Raw genomic sequence first — 16605 nt, 5'->3', positions numbered from 1 at the left:
AACTCAATTAAAAAAAAAGTAAAGAAAAAAAACTTATTGCAAGCATTATCTCCTTGGTGAAGCCTCCCCAAATTCTCATTGGACAGTATGTCCCCTCCCCCTCTTTGCCTCAGTATTCCTCCACGGGAGTTACTAGTTGTGGCCCTGAAAAGGCTGCTGGCTTCTTGAGGGAGAGCAGAGTGATTTGTTCATCTTCACATTTCCTTTTCCCAGCCCAGGGCCTGGCACCAAGTAGACCTCCAAAAATCTCGTGGGCCAAGAAATGCAGGAAGTCTCTTCTAGTCTGGTTTATTTGTCTGAAGGAGACCCCTGTTTCGAATATCTCCTGAAGCAAAAAGATCAGGAAAACAAGTTTTTTTTTTCCTTTGGACAAATGGGTGTGGATTATGAAAATGTCATGCAAGATTAGGCAAATGCTACAGGAGCTGTGCAAATACGCAACTTTCAGACTGTTCGGGAGTGGAGCTTTTGTTGCAGGTTGATGGGGCCGGTGGAAGGGTCTCTGGACCTGCTTGTTTAGGGGGTGAACTTTGCTTGTCCCCTGAGCTCTGCACCAACTGAGGGAGGTAAGACTGTTTACCTGGACCTTTTCTTTGTGCCTCAGTAACCTAAATGCTCTCCCTGATGACTGAAAGAAGAGACATAGAAAGTCGGCTTCCTTTCTCCTCTTCCTATATTTAAGAATCTTCTGACTGAAACCAAGCTGACAGGTTTGGGTTCAACGCAGGTGAAATTGAGGAGACTGCGATTGTTGGAAACAAACAGTATGATGTTAAATGCTGTTGCTGAGGAAGGGGTTGAAGAGTTCACTGAGGAAGAGACAGAAGAAGGAGAATTAATTCTGAGTCTCTCTGTGGGTAGGAGGAGATCAAAATAATAATAATGTAGAGTTATAGCTGAGAATTGGCAAATAAGTGTGTGGTCATGAAACCTAGCTAATTCCAGGGAAGGAAGGAGGGGGAGGGAGAGAGAGAGAGAAGGTCCAGGAGGTAAGAACCACTTATAATCATGATGCTCCATTTCTGGTTTCCAGTTGGTGATATTTTTGTGTGAGGATGTCATTCAGAGCAATGTTCAGAATGGCATTTTGGTACTTTATCTTTAACAGATATGAATTGTTAATTAATGAAACATACTAAATACTAGTGAGACTGAGTGTTCCAGTCAGACAATAGAACATATTTGCAGATATATATTTATGTATCAACATATATAAATACAACTGCTTTATGTATATGTGTGTGTGTATACGTGTGTGTGTGTGTGTGTGTGTGTGTGTATGTGTATGTGTCTCTCTGTCTACCTTTCTATAAAATCAAAGCAATTGTATTTTCAGCAGATACTTTTCTTAAGTCAGCACAGGACTCCCTACCTCTCACTTCTCCTTGTTCTGACATGAGGCTGGCTCATTTCAATCACCATCACTAAGAACTGTCAGGAGAGAGGGAATTGTGCTCTAGTAATTGTCTATTTGTATTTGATAGTATGCAACTAAATAATAACTTTATCAGACCACTTCCCAAACTCCTCCAAGATAAGAGATCAAGAAGTGAGGGATTTCGGGGAAAAAGAATTTTTAAGGGAATTTTTGTAGGACTGCTTTTTCATTCCTTTCCAGTACTTCTCCACGGAGAAATACAAGGAGTAATAAATGCATTGAGGGAAACACTGCTTTCTGCGGCAACAGTAAAGAGAGCACTAGAGAGAAGCAAATATGGTATGTCCATTCAGTGGCTATATGGCCACTGAAAAATAAATCAGATTTACGTGCTTGGACAAGGCATGATGTCCAGCAGCAGTCATAAGACAATGACTGGCAATGCTTTTTATAATAATTACTTCACAAGATTGAGAAGGTGGGAAAAATTACTCACTTCATCTTATATGCATTGTATTGTTTAATATGTATTGTTTAAAATGTTTGCAATGCCCCCCCCCAAAAGGGGGGTGTAGTGTATAGCTCAGTGGTAGAGCATGTGTTTAGCATGAAGGAGGTCCTGGGTTCATTCCCAGTACCGCCATTAATACATACATACATACATACATACATACATACATACATACATACATACATACATAATTACTACCCCCTAAAATAAAATAAAATGTTTTCAATGAGCCAAACTGATATATTTCTTAAGTAGAAAAAGAATGAAGGAGGGAGTGTGAATGAGAGAATGGGAAAAGGGAATGGCGGAATCAGGGCACAGATCCCAAGAGTGAAATTAAGGTTTGAAGCTCTTTTACAGGTAGGACTAGTGATTTTCTCTTTCATGATGGAAGACGCCAATGATACTGTGTTAAGAAAAGAAATAGTCTTTATATTTTGAGTCATCCTGAATAAGTTATGCTGCTAATAATATACTAGATTTCTAGGTAAACATTGAACCCTTAGCAAATTTCATACAATTTTAATGAAGAGGGGCACCAGGGAAGGAAGGAGAGTACATTTGGGAACCTAGTTTAATTAAAAAAAAAAAAAAAACTGGACTCCCAGAACCATAGGGCATGCAGAACAATTTGGGCAAGTTTCAGAGAATCACAGACACACATGGGTTGGGCAAGGAGAGGGAGGGACCTGGAGATTAATTATAAAACTCTTTTTATAAATATCATATTTTATAATACAAGTAATACTTCATCACCTAGGTGTCTTATTGGACATTTAGATAGTTTTTCAGAGATTTTTGGTATGTGTTTATAGGTTATAGAAAATAAATATTGAAAATATTTTCAGAGAAGAGAATTAATACAGCAAACCTTTTAGACTTTTCAAGTAAAAAGCACACCCAAATTATATGATCTTATTTATTCTACTTATTTATTTCTTTTAAGTCTATGAAGTTAAATTATGACTTAAACTACATAGTTTAAGACACCTTGGATACTCTTCTAATCTCACATAAAGAAATGTCAGGAATGGCGGGGTCTAGTATAAGGGTGGTAGAAAATGTGGCTGAGTTAGAGATGGCAAATTCAGAGAAAGAAAGCAGCTGATTCTAAGTGACAGATAATAGATGGTGGAGCCCAAATTTAAATCTAAGTCTGTCTCACCAAAGCTATACTTTTAAGAAAAAAACAAATTTTGTCTGAATACAAAAGTATTACATGCTCTAATTAGCACCTTACATACCCATTTACACTTTCTATAAGGGCCATCTTTATAGAACTGACAAAGTAGTGGCTTCTCTGTGACAAGATGTGATTGGTACCAAAAAGTGACTATCTCAGAGATTGCTGTGAAAATAGAGGTGTCCACTCTGCTGGATAGTGAAAGATAGACAGACATACAGTAGACAGAATAAGGACTCCCATACCAAAGATTTCAATGTGTTACCTTACATACCAAAAGGAACGTTGTGGGTGTGAAAAAATGAAGGATCTTGAGATGCGGAGATTATCCTGGATTATCTGGGTGATCTTAAGGGTCCTTATTGGAGACAAGCAGGAGATTCAGAGTCAGAAAAGATGTGATGGCAGGAGCAGAATGTCAGTGCAGAGAGAGATTTGCAGATGCTGTCCTGCTGGTATTGAAGACGGAGGAAGTGGCCAGGAGCTGAAGAATGTGAGCCACCTCTAGACTTTGGAAAAGGCAGGGGATGGGTTCTTCCCCAGAGCCCTTGGAAAGGAATGCAGCCTTGCTGGCACCTTGATTTTGGCCCAGTGAGACCCATTTTGGGTTTCTGACCTCTAAAACTTTAGGATAATATAGTTTGTGTTGTCTTAAGCTATTAAATCTGTAGCAATTTGTTGCAACTCAATAGAAAACTAGAACAAACTGTAATAGGCTCTTCTAGGTGAACTTGATATTTCAAGTAATCAGTGTCAATGGTGGGGGACGGGAGTAGGATAACTGGAGAATGTTGCTGATAAGGAGATGGCAGAATCACTGATGCTGGAAGGGACTAAGACTGTGATTTCAAGATGTATAGATGGTGACTTGTCCTTTTTCATCATTCTTCCTTAATCTCAGGTCCAAGGAAAAGCAGTATACTTAGAATGACACACATATAGCAATATGCTCACTTCATCACACAGAGTATTTTCTGCATACTGCAGAAATTTTTTACAGTTAAAAATAATTTCAGTAAGGTCTTAATAAAGTAATTATCCTTGTATTTAATCCTTCCATATTTTAACCACTCTGATTTGTTCAAACCTTGTAAATTTTCAAGGACAAATTTAACTATCAATAATAAATTATTTAAAGCCTACAGAAAAAGGCTTTCTGAACCAGTTCCCACGGAGCAGACATTTCCTGAATCTCAGTCTTCCATCGTCTTCCAGAAGATGCAAAAGAAGAAGCTGGGCAAGTCACGTAATTTCCTGTAGTTCTTATTTTGTGAAATTATGCCTAATTCATTGATATGGGCAGAGAACCTTGAATCTCAGATCTGGAAGGAACTCCAGAGATGGAAGTAGCCCAGATTTCACATGTCATATATGAGAAAATTGGATCAGTTGCTTACTTGCCCAAGATTTCACTCTGCGTTGCCCTCTGCCTGTGCCCCCAGATGCACAATATACCAGGCTCTGTACTAGATAATAGTGATGCAGAAGTGACAGATTGTTTTTTGTCCTTAAGAATTTTGTAATCTAGTAAGACAAATAACATAAATGTATGATTTCTTTTTTTTTTTTTTTTTGGTAAATACAATGATAGACGTAAGCATGGAGAATTGGTTAGGCTTGGAGGAGGGGCACATAACCCAGACAGGCATCACTCATCATGGATACTTGTTGGTTTTTAGAATGAAAACTTTATTGTTTTTATTTTACAAAAAATAATTATGTCCTTGGTCAATTGTTTTTAAAATACTGTCAATAGAATGAAGAGAATAAAAACTGTCCATAAGCATGTATCATCCAGAGATAACTACCTTAACATTTTATTATATATCCTTATATATAGTAATATTACACTTATGTAGATGTATATACATGCATAATCATGCATATAGGTGTATATTTTCATTCTCAATATATATATAATTTTATTAGATACATGTATGTATCTTGCTGCTATTTGTCACTTAGCTATCACAAATACCTTGTCTGAAAATCATTGAATATCAGAATTAGAGTGAATATACTAAATACCACTTAGTCTAACTGCCAGATAAATAATTTATTTTTGAATAGTTTTGCAGAAAAGCAAATTTACAGAAAAATTACAAAGAGAGAGAGTTCCCTATACCCGCTTTCCCCTATTATTACCATCTTACATTAGTATGGTACATTTATTATGATTAATGAACAAATATTGATACATCGTCATTAACTATAAGAGCATACTGTATTTGTTTCTTTAGTTTTTACCTAATGTTCTTTTTCTGCTCCATGATTCCACCCAAGATACCACATTTAGTTTTCACAACTTCTTAGGCTCCTCTTAACTGTCATAGTTTCTCAGACTTTGTTTTTATGAACTTGACATTTTTGAAGAATATTGATCAAGTATTTTGTAAAGTGTCCTTCAGGTGGGATTTTTCTTGGTGTTTTCTTATGACCAGACTGGAGTTACGGGTGTGAGGGAGGAAGGTCACAGAGGTAAAGTGGCATTCTCATCACATCTTATCAAGGGCACAGACTATCAGCATGACATGACCGTTGCTGTTAACCTTGATCACCTGGTTCAGGTGGTGTTTGTCAGGTTTCTCTTCTGTAAAGTTACTCCCCCCACCTCTCCATACTTTATTATTTGGAAGAAAGTCACTACGAATAGCCTGCACCCGAGGAGTGAGAAGTTAGAAGGTGGAGTATCTGCGTAATTTATTTGGGATTCTTCTGCATGGGAGATTTGTCTATTCTCCCACGATTATTTGTTTATTCGGTCATTTATTTCTATCAGTATGGACTCATAAATATTTATTTTAAACTTCAGTTGAGAATTCAGTGCTGCTTTATTTACTGTGTGCTTGCATTGTGCCAGCTTTGGCCATTAGAGCTTTCTCAGCAGGTTTTTGTATCTCTTTGACATACCACATCATTATGTGTACATGCTTGTGTGTGTGTGTGTGTGTGTGTGTTTAGCACATCCTCACTTTCTGGCACTATAAAATGTGACAAGTTCATCATTTATATTTCACCCATCTCTTGAGGTTCATTGGTTCTTTTTATCGAAGAATGAGATTAGAAACCAAGATCTAGGTACTGTGCATGCTTATTACTGGAGGTGTGTTTTGCTTCTAGGCCCTCTCAGATGACAGAGGGAGGATATATATGTGTGTGTGCTAACCCTTGTATATAAACATGTCTATAAATATTTCCATATGTGACCATCTGTACGTATAGTAAGCTAATCATGAGTTAATACTGATGTCCCCAACTCCGATCCATTACCACCTGTATCATTCTGGCCTCTTCTTGTTTATTTGTAAAATTCCACTCCAACTGTGAGAAACCTGGTGCCCACACTGCGATTGTTTCTTTTCCCTTTTATTTTCACTTAGTCTGGCTAAAGATTTAACCTTTTTATTTGTCTTTTCAAATAACCAGTTTTTGGTTTCATTGATTTTTCTCTGTTTTCCTGTTTTCAATTTCATTGATTTTTGCTTTTTAAAATTTCTTTTCTCTTCCTCTGCTTGTTTTAGGCTTATGTTCCTCCTCTTTCTTTAGTTTCTTAGGTAGAAGCTTTGATTATAGATTTTAGATCTTTATTCTTTTCTAAAATATGTGTTTAGTACCACACATTTCCTTCTTAGTACTAATTTTGCTGCATCTTACACTTTTTGATAAGTAGTATTTTCATTTTCATTTAGTTCAAAATATTTTTAAACATCTTGAGATTCCTTCTTTATCCCACATGTTATTTAGAATTGTGCTGCTTAATCTCGAAATATTTTGAGATTTTCTAGTTATTTTTGTGTTATTGATTTCTAAGTCTATTCTATTGTGGCACGAAAACATACTTCATGTGATTACTAGTCTTGTCAATTTATTAAGGTATATTTTATGGCCCAGAACGTGGTCAACTTTATTGACTGTTCCATGTGAGCTTGAGGAGAATGTATATTCTCTCGTAGTTGGATGAAATGTCCTATCCATTTCAACAAGATCAGTTGGGTAATAGTCCTGTTCAGGGCATCAGTATCCTTACTGATTTTCTGCCTGCTTTGTGTATCAGTTACTGAAAGAGGCATGTTGATGTCTCCAACTACAATAGTGGATTTATCTATTTCTCCTATCAGTTATATCAATTTTCACCTCATGTATTTTTATGCTTCTGTTTTAAGTGCATATGTTACCAGTCCAAGTTCATACTGCTCATTGCATGTCAGGCCAGTAAATCGAGAGACAAGTTTTAGGTGCAAGGAATAGTGACTTTATTTAGAAGGGCAGGAGACCCAGAAAATGGTGAACTAGTGTCCCAAAGAACCATCTCACTTGAGTTAGAATTCAGGCTTTTTTTTATACTAAAAGGGGAGAGAGTGTGGCTGGTTATCATACACCTCTTGGTGCAGGCCAGACCCTGGAGGAGATGTAATAATTCTTTGTTCTTGAACTTTCCATAGATCAGGTCTCATCTGGTCACAGTATTCTTGTAAACTTTCAACAAGACAAAAAATTTTTTTTTCTGTTCTGCAACTTTTTATTCCATATGAAAGGAAAATTGTTATGACTTTAAAGGTCAAGCCTGGAAGGCAGAGCCTTGAGAAAAGGTTGTTACATGTATTTCAGGCTATAGGCAACATTCTTTTACTGTTTCATGGGACAAAGGTGCAGAACCAGCATGACTAAGCATAGGCAACAAAGCACAAAGGTTAGAGCTAAAGGAATAGATCCAATATGGAGTCAGGTTTGTTCTTCTCTGTTATACACACACATTTAGAATTGCTATGCCTTCTGGAGAAGTTATACCCTTATCATTACATAATGCCAGTTTTTATCCCTGATAATCCCTTGTTCTAAAGTCAGCTTTGTTCGGAAGGAATATAGCTAATCCAGCTTTCTTTTGATTAGTGTGGTGTATCTTTCTCCATCCCTTTTACTTTTAATCTATCTGTTTATATTTAAAATGGATTTCTTGTAGACAACATCAAATTGGGGATTGTTTTTTAACCCACTCTAACATTCTCTGTCTTTTAATTGCTATATTTAGAGCACTGACATTTAAAATGCTTATTGATACAATGGAAATAATATTATATCTACTATGCTTTTAAACAAATACATATGTATTTTAGTTTTGTTTGTTTATTTATTTACTTTTTGCAGGGGGAGGCAATTAGGTTTATTATTTATTTATTTAATGAAGGTCCTGGGGATTGAACCCAGGACCTTGTGCATGCTAGGCATGCACTCTACCACTGAGCTATACCCTCCCCCTTACTATGTTTTTAATTGTTTTCTATTTGTTGCATTTGTTCTTTGTTTCTTTTTTCCCTTCTTTTTTGCTTTCTCTGGTTTTATTGAGCATTTTATATAACTCTGTTCTATTTCTCTCTTAACATGTCTTGTATACTTACTTTAAAACATTTTTAGGGTTTTCCCAGGAGTTTACACTACTCATTTTTAAATAATCTAAATTCACCTTTAAATAACATTATACCATTTCTCATGTAATGCAGGTAATTTATAATGGAGTATTCCCAGTTCCTCTCTCCCATCCCTTGTGATATTACTATATTTTATTTCACTTATTCATATACTTTAATCACCCAATACATTGCTGCTGCTATTACTGAAAGTAGTTGTATTTTAGATCACTTAAGAATAAGAAACTTTTAAAAATATTTCACATGTATATATTCCTTCTTCAATGCTTCTCCTTTCTTTTGTAGATCTAAGTTTCTGACATGTATTGTTTTTCTTCTACATGAAGAAATTCTTTAAACATTTCTTGCAGGGTAGTTCTGCTAGTGATTCTCTTAATTTTTGTGTTTCTGAGAATGTGTTTAGTAATGTGTATCTGTTAATCCCACATTATTATATGTAAAACAGATAAACAACAAGGACCTACTGTATAGTACAGGAAACTACACTCAGTTTCATATAATAATATGGAAAAGAATCTGAAAAGAAAAAAATGTATATGTATAACTGAATCTCTTTGCTGTACACCTGTAGTTAACATTATAAATCAACTATACTGCAATAAAATAATAATAATAAAAGAAACCAGCAACTCTGGAGATTTTGTATTTCAAAAAACAGGAGAGAATGTATTTATTTCTTCTTTACATTTGAAGGATAATTTCACTGGATATAAAATTGGATATAAAACTCTAAATTGATGGGACATTTTCATTCAATATTTGAAATATTTTACTTGACTCTCTTCATGCTTTTATGGCTGGTGAGAAGCCTGGTGTAATTCTTATCCTTGTTTCTTTATAAGTACATCCCACCCCCAACCCCAGCTTCTTGCCAACTTTTCTCGTTGTTTTTAGCTTTCTGCAGTTTGAAAATAATATGCCTGGGTGTGGTTTTCTAGTATTTATCCTACTTAGTGCTTTCTAAACTTCCTAACTCTGTGGTTTGGAGTCCGTTGTTAACTTTGAAAGTTCTCAGCTGTTACCACTTCAGGTGTTTCTTCTGCTCTGTTCTCTTTTTTTTCTCTTTCTAGTAGTAAAATTGTGTATGTTAAACCTTTTGAAATTATCCCATAGTTTTAGATGTCCTGTTTTACATTTCATTCTTTTTCCTATTTGATTTTCAGTTTGGGAAGTTTCTGCTGATCTATCTGTAAGGTCACTGATCCTTTTCATGGCTGTGTGAGTCTACTGATGAGTTCACCAAATGCATTCTTCATTTTTGTTGTAGCATTTTTGATTCCTAGACTTTCCATTAGATATTTTTCTTAGAGTTTTCATCTCTCTGCTTACATTACCCATCTTTTCTTGCATGCTGTCTACTTTTTCCATTAGACTACTAATTTATTAAATATAGTTATTTTATATTCCTTATCTGATAATTCCAACATCTGTGTCATATCTGAGTTTGGTTCTGATAATTATTTTCTCTCTTCAGACTGTGTTTTTTCTTGTCTTGTAATTGTTTGTTGTATCAGGTAATAAATGCTGAAGTAAATAGCCTTAGTGTAAGAATTTATGTTAATCTGACCAGGGATTGGACTACATTTAATGTTTACCATGGTTGTAGATGCCAGAGATTTCAAATTCCTCTAGTGTCTTGGTTTGTGCCTCTGTCTTGAGTTTGATTCTCCCCAAATACTCCTCAGAGAGAGAGAAAGGGTTGGGGATAAGGCGGGGGGGTGGTGGTGGAGAGGGACTTGAAGATCTGTCAGCTGTAATCCACTATTATTATATTAGAACTCTATTGGTGTGTTAGTAAAATGTTGGGGGAGAGGAAACATTCTGTTATTTTCTGACTAGATCTCAGTGTTTTAGTGGATCTCTGTGTTGGGGCTGAGACTTCCACAAGTGTTTCTCCAATGATATACCTTCTTCCCTCCTGCCCCTATTGCCATACCTGGCTGCAGCATTCCCGATCTATTTCCTTGAAACCCTGACCCCTGTTGACTGTGCTTTTTCTTAGGTGAGACAAGAAATCTAAAGTAGTCTAGAATAGGAAGAATGCTCTTCCACAATTGGGGTAAGGTTCTGGCAAAGTCTTCTCCCTTGGAGAACAGTCTTTGGTTATGGAGAAGGTTCTGGGCATATTTCACAATGGTTACTCTTCCTCCACCTCTCCCAGAGCCATTATAGTATCTTTCTTGCATCTTCACGGTGAGGACCTGTTGGGTTTCCTGAAGGTAAAGCCCACAAAAATGGGAGAGATCACCTTGGACTTCATCCTTGATCTTAGGTGCTGTCCAATTATGTCATACTCACTGTGTTTATGGTGTGGAATAGTAGGGTTTGTTTTTTTTTTTTTACTAACTTTATGAGGTTTGTTGATGTAAATGATAGTTTTAAGAGTATTGGTTCTTCTTGAACCACTGAAGAGCCTGTTGGATTAAAATGGCTTGGAACCATTAGCTTAGGAAATACTGAATGCATTCTAGATTAGGAGATCCATGAACGGGAATATGACAATGGACAGTACAGGAAGTGTATGTTAGTAATATAACAACTCCTCAGTAATGCTGACATTGTTGAGTACCCAAGATTATGTATAGGCAAGATACGTCTGCTCACTGTTTCCAATGAGATGTCCCCGATATTTGTTACTCTCCCTTCCAACCAAACATGGTGGCTTGGTAGAGAAAGGGACAAAATCAGTGCCCACTTCCTCTATTACTGTGTCAGGTCAATCCAGTTAAGTTTATCAAACATTTATTGAGCGTTTATTTATTTCCTGTGAGCAAAGTAACTGGGAATACTGTCCAGCTGCCTGGAGTATCCTAGAAAACTTCCCCCAAATACCATTCACTTGCATTCTGAGAACATTTTATACCTCAGTTACAACAATGAGCAATTCACGGCATATGCAGCTATCTTGAGTCATGGCTAGTGGTCCCATTTCAGGATTAAAGACTAGAGAACTTCCTCTATTTTGTTACTTTTCTATACGGTCAGATTTAACATATTCATTGTTAAAAAGCAATTTCAGTTCCTTATTGACTTTCATCTATTCTGTAGAGTGGGTAATCTAAGTCATAAGAATGTATATTTTCCCCCATGGGGATCAGTAAAGTAAGGTAGTAAAGAAAGTTTTTTTGTTGCCAGTAATAAAGTAGCCCATAAACTTTTAAAATATATCTTGAATTGCTCTGCTTCTAAAAAACTTTATTCACCTATCCCCTGTTATCTTAGGTTATTTTACATGGTATTGTAATTTTTGTTTATGACTCTATCTCTATCATAAAAAAAAAGAGCCCTTTAATTCAGGGAAAATATCTCATTTTTATATCTATAGTACCTAGAAGAATGCCAGCCCAGAGATTCTGCTCAATAAATACTCATTGAGATGAAATTAAAATGAGTAAGATTCTAGTTAGATTTAAAATCCAGCCTAGATTTTATTACTGAGCTCTAGACCTCTACATCCAAGATGCATGCACAATTATTATTATTATAGTCATCATTATACATACAATTTCAATGCATCTAATGATGACTGTATTAAGTTTACAGGCCATTTTTAAATGCATTGTTGCAGTAAACCCTACAATATTTTTTGTGAAGGGAACATATGTAAAATAAGTATCTACATTTTACTGATGAGAATATTGAGATTCAGAAATTTAGACCTGCTCAGTGTCCCACAGGTAGTAAATATTGGAGCCAGAGCTGGAACTAAGAACCCATGGCTCAAACTCTAAGCAATTTATGTCTTCCCATTGTCTAATTCAGGGTTTTCCAAATATCAATGCTTTTGTTATTTGGGACTGAAAAATTCTCTGTTAGTAGGGGATAGCCTAGCAGCCCTGTGTATTGTAGCATGCTCAACGGTATCCTTGGCGTCTACTCATGAGATACAAGTAACATCCTCCTTCCCACTGACAGCCAAAAATGTCTTCAGACATTGCCAAAGGTCCCCTTGGAGGGAAAATCAGTTCCAGTTGAGAATCCATGTTCTAATAGCAGGCACAGTGTAGTAAGTGCTCTGGACAAGCATAAGCAAAACGAGAGTAAAACAGGGGAGTTTTCTTCCTGCTGGAGACAGCATTTGATTTGGATCTTTACTGTAGAAAAATTGAATTGATCTAGCAGGATTTACTATACCCAGATATTTGCTGAGCATGCATGATATGTCAAATCTAACTCAAAGGGGTAAAATATAGTAATAGGCATCACTAAAGATCTTACTAAAATGAAGCACCATCTTGATGTCTTTCTAGGGGAACACAGAGCTATTTGGGGTCAGTTAATCTCATGATATGCATTTAGCATCTCGACTTATATTATCTACTAAAGGTTATATAGGAAAGAATTACCTCTCATTTATTTTTTGTAGTTTACTAACCTATAAATCATCATAATCATCATTCAATTGAACTGAACATGGGGCTTGTGTTTTCTAGTATGTTTCTGGTTCATTGGGAATGTTAAAAAATTATTTAGCTTCAGTGTCTTTGCATGAATGTGAAAGAAAGGAGAGCCTACCTTTAGTTCTTATCTATGTTTAGCCAGAGTTCTTGGACCTGCTTGGAACCTCTCTCAACAAACATAACAACCAGTTCTCTGACTTAACTCGTGGACCCAGAACAACTGGGCTAAATCTACTTCCCTTTTATTCAGAATCATTGGAAAACTGAGAAAGATTTTGACAACTCCGAAAAAAATATACTCTCTTTCCCTGAATTAACCATTTGGAAAGTTTATAAGAGCTGTTTATATACTCTTTTTTGAGACCAGAGAATATATATATAATTGTTAACAATGTGGATTTGGAAGTCAGATAAGCCTAGATTTGCCTGACTCCTAGCTCTAACCATTACGACTTGTGTGACTGGGGACAAGTTGTTTAATAACTGTGACACTCAGTTTCCTTATCTATAAAATTGGGATGATAATAACTTCCATCAAGTAAGAAAATATTGTAAAACTTTTAGTGTGGGGTTTGGCACAAGTCAGTAAGAATTATTACGATCACTATTATCATCTCATCATCTTATTTTTGTCACTGCTGTTACATACAGGATTCCTGTGTGGGAGGGTCTCGGTTGAAATGAGAGTGGATATTCCTTTGAAGACATAATCTTTTTTATAAGATAGGAAACACTTCAGTTGGTCTTAGTAAACAATGTGGGTTTGATGAAATTCTAGGGAGGCCGAAGCTCTGTCTCCCTACCCCAGGTTCTGCCTTTGATCATTTAAACCATCACCGCCATTATCATGCATCTCTCTGTATGAGAAATTTTCACAGGGTGAAAGAGGGAAGAATAACACAGCTCTTCTAGTCTAATCCAATATCTTTTAAATGTTTAATAACAGAAGGTGAGTGTGTTTGTGTGTGTGTGTGTAAGAACAATGTCAAGAAGCAAAACTGGTCAGAGTTCAATCAGGAGAAAGGATGCACTAACCAGAAACAATGATTCTGAAATGCTGCTCTGGGATTCGCTACATCAAAGTTTCTTTGGAGAACTTAAAAATTTGGATTTTCTCATCCCACCCCAGACCTACTGACTAAAAGCGCCAGGGAATTCCATGCAGATTCAGGTTTGGGAACCCTTGAACCTAAAGTCTCAACTTTTTCCCTGTGATAGTTTGAACTCATTAGACATTTTAACAATACAGCTGACTCTTTTCTAGACTCATCAAGCAACGTGATGGTTGTAACTTGGCTTCTCATGCAGATCAAAGGTTTCAGTTCTCCAGAGCTTACAAGCTGGCTTCGGATTTTGGCACTCTTAATTCTCCCCTTCATCTTGCTCTCCTGCTTGGTATTGTATGTCCTCTCACTCCAGACTCTTTCCTGTAGTGAACTCACCTGTCATCTTGGCTTCAATTAGGAGCTATTTCATGGCTGGACATGCATCGCCTTCTTCTCCCTACCCATGCAGAGGATAGGGGCTTACATTTACTATATGGGGCCCTTAAGAAGGCTACTCCAGACAAATGGGACTGACTACAAGTGAACTCAGTTAATTGGAAAGACATTAAACCTCTGCCTCTTCTTTTAGCTTGTTTTCCCAGGACGATCCATTAATGGTAGCATTAGGTAAAGGATTCCTGAGACCTTAGTTCTAGCGCCTAATAGACCAAATATTATCATATCATTTAGCTTTTCTGGATCTCACTTTCCTTATCCTTGCCATTGTATTACAGGATGAAGGTTATGAGAATGATTTACTTATTGAAGATATGGAAAATTCATGGCATCACTTTTCCAGTCTCATTTTGGCCCTACCTTCATCTTCCTACTAATAGGAGTACCTCCTGTTAGCTTATTTCCCTTCTCCTTCATCTCCTTCTACTAACTTCTATTCTCCCTTAGGACCAAGCTTAGACCATATCTTCCAGGATGCTTTTTACAAACCCTCAAATCTGGGCTGAGGGTTCTACCTATGAGATTCCATGGAACTCTCTCCTTTTACCCCCTCAAAATTAGCAACTCTATTATCATTTTGATTTACTTTATTGCCTTCTCCCTTAGACAGTAAGCTACTTCAACTTTATGTATTTCTTTGTTGCTAAAGAAGATAATATTCTGAATGCTGGTGAACAGACCTGGGAGGAAGGTGTTTTATTTGGAAGATTGTTCTTAGAATAGCAATGCATTGGCTATCAATTTCTCATTGTTTCACAGGCTTTGATGTAGTATATGGTATTGTCTTTAATTTTCATGCAGAAAGCTTTTTTAAAAAAAAATTCAGTGATGTACACATTCTTTTTCTGATTTTACTATGCCTCTGAAGAGGAATTGATTTTCCCAAGACAATTCTAGTAGAAACTGGGTTACGATAGAGTCCTATTCTCCTAATTTCTAATACAGATTTCAATGCATTGTGTACTGCAACCTCCCAATAAATTACTTACATAAATAAATAAATACATATATAACTAATGGATTACTAAAGTATGGGTAAAAAGGGTTTCTTTGTGGATGCAATCGCAAATCTATTTTTATTAAAATGAAGACTGTTAAAATATGGACTGCATTTTCCAGTGTAGTTCTGGACATGGTATTTCAGTTAAAGTGTGCTTTGTCAATTAGCCTTTGTCCGAGACAAAGGTTCTGGTCTCCTTTGTAGACGCCGCTGGAGGAAAGGTGGCTGTGGTGTTATCTCAGGCCTCGAGAGACTCCTGGGCTTCCGAGAGTAAAGGTCTCACGTACTGGTGGTGGAGAGCTGAGAGAACCCTAGGAGACAGAGGGTTTCTTTTGGGATGGATTTCTCCTGGGATAGATTTCTGGCCAGTTTATAAGGCTATTCCGACTCTGCTTACTGATACCAGGGGCTCTGCGGAGGAACCTCACCAGCTGTCGTTCGAGAGGGAGAGAGAAGATTTGATGAGGCCCTTTCCCTTCATTCCCCTTGAAGACAACCTCAGCACTTTGCTTTCATATATTGGGGTTCCTGTTCATTTGAAGTTAAATATAATTTGAAATGCACATGATTTTTTCCATCATTTGAAACTCTGCTAACGCAGCTTATCAAAGTGAAGAATGTTACTGGCTTGCATGACTCAAGGATAGAACAATTTTTAGAGAATGCTTTAGCATTATGTCCTTCACAAGAATGCATGCTGAATGCAGCTGTGGAATTTAATTTTTTTTAAATGAGGCTGATAATGTGCTTATTTACCTTTCTAAAGTGACATCGTCTGATCTTTCAACTAAAATACTTCATAGATACTGAAATTCATGGAGAATAAGATTGACTGTTGGCCCATACAGACTGGTCCTCTTCTTTATGTGTTTGGGAGTATGTGTGTGTGTATTTATGTTCTGTTTCCTCTGAACCTTCCAATAGAAGTTCCTGTGAATTGGATCTCTCCACGCAGAATATCAAGTTCCAGTGTCCTCATTTCCAGTGATGGTTTGCAATGCAAATCACCAGGTTGGTAACACACAGTACCATAACCATGGTAACCAAATGAGGACAAGTTTGCTTTACTTCCTCAGCGAAGTACTTTCCAATCCTGCATTCAGACCTGATGCCACTGCCAACAGGTCAGAAGGCATTAAAGGGACAGCAAGAGTATTCATAGAAATAAAAATAGGAACCATTGTATCCATTCCCCACACAGTCCT

General features: G+C 36.7%; 1 protein-coding gene across 1 annotated transcript in view; it reads left to right on the top strand.

The window, feature by feature from the left end:
* The first annotated feature begins 348 nt into the window (after positions 1-348).
* Positions 349-16605, top strand: part of ITPRID1 (ITPR interacting domain containing 1) — a 106396-nt gene continuing 90139 nt past the window's right edge. Inside the window, exon 1 of the mRNA XM_064487472.1 lies at positions 349-566. The gene's annotated coding sequence lies outside the window, so the exon portion shown is untranslated. The remainder of the gene's footprint in view (positions 567-16605) is intronic.

The sequence above is a fragment of the Camelus dromedarius genome, chromosome 7, assembly GCF_036321535.1.
Source record: "Camelus dromedarius isolate mCamDro1 chromosome 7, mCamDro1.pat, whole genome shotgun sequence".
In the NCBI taxonomy this organism is placed as follows: Eukaryota; Metazoa; Chordata; class Mammalia; order Artiodactyla; family Camelidae; genus Camelus; species Camelus dromedarius.
This window is presented reverse-complemented; position numbering and strand designations above follow the sequence as displayed.